This window comes from Echinops telfairi, unplaced genomic scaffold, assembly GCF_000313985.2.
Source record: "Echinops telfairi isolate 266 unplaced genomic scaffold, ASM31398v2 ScPeMD7_1;HRSCAF=3_0, whole genome shotgun sequence".
Classification (NCBI taxonomy): Eukaryota; Metazoa; Chordata; class Mammalia; order Afrosoricida; family Tenrecidae; genus Echinops; species Echinops telfairi.
In genome coordinates, this window is record NW_022103896.1 from 4595324 (window position 1) to 4596299 (window position 976).

General features: G+C 41.8%; 1 non-coding gene across 1 annotated transcript; it reads left to right on the forward strand.

The window, feature by feature from the left end:
- Window positions 1-463: 463 nt before the first annotated feature.
- Window positions 464-594, forward strand: LOC115868846. Its single transcript, XR_004045818.1, has one exon. It is a non-coding gene; the product is annotated as a small nucleolar RNA SNORA31 (small nucleolar RNA).
- The last annotated feature ends 382 nt before the right edge of the window (window positions 595-976 follow it).

The window sequence follows — 976 nt, forward strand, 5'->3', positions numbered from 1 at the left end:
CACCCACTCACAGTCTGATACACATCGGGTGTGGGCACAGATGGAATGGCTGCCCATGGGTAGAGGACAAGTAGACAGAGCACTGGACAGTCCACGCTCAATGTGTTTTGAGACATCCATTGTAATGCACACTGTGTGTTCCCTCTTTTCCCACCGCCTGCCTGTGTTAACTGTCACCGTTCTTCCTTCCTTCCTGCCCTTGCCTGCTTTCTGGGCTTAGGGTTGCCTTTGTGATCTCATTGCTGTGATTGTTCTGAGAAGTTGTACCTTCCTGGTGTGATTGTTCACCTTACATGCATGTGACTGCTTTTAAGCAGTCCACGTCCACGATGGCTGCCAGATTTGTGAAAAACTCTCTTGTTAAAAATCTGTTCAAGGACTAATTGTGCCTTTAAAACAAATATGCAGGGCTTCATGGGATACGTTCATATTCCTGTAATCAATCACTTTCAGACAAAATCTACTGCAGCCATTGATAGACCTAGGACAATTTAGCATTGTGCTTCTGCTTTGTTCTAGGATGAGAAAGAAAAAGGAAAATCCTTGAGCTCTGTCTGCTTTGTGGCAGGTCCAGATTAAATAAGGAAGACATACATACAAAAAACCCTCAAAAAACCACATCCTTTATTCTTTCCTCCACTAGACAGTTTGAAATGGCACAATTCTTCTTAATAGAATTGAATTATTAAATTATATGATGTGAATCATATGCCAATTACCAATAAAACTTTTTTAAAGAAGGTTTGAACAACGTAACAAGAAGCAAGAGTAAGTCGCAAATTGTTATTATTTCTCATATTTTACACCAACCACTATCTCCTTCCCCCATGGTTTCTGTTGTCCGTCCCCCCGGAAGGGTGGTAGTGGTGGTTATGAATTGATTATCGCCATCAGTTCTCCCTTCTTCGCCTCCTCTCCTCACCTTCCCCTACCTTTCTGATATTGCTATTCCATTTATAATTTATCAACGGTTCAC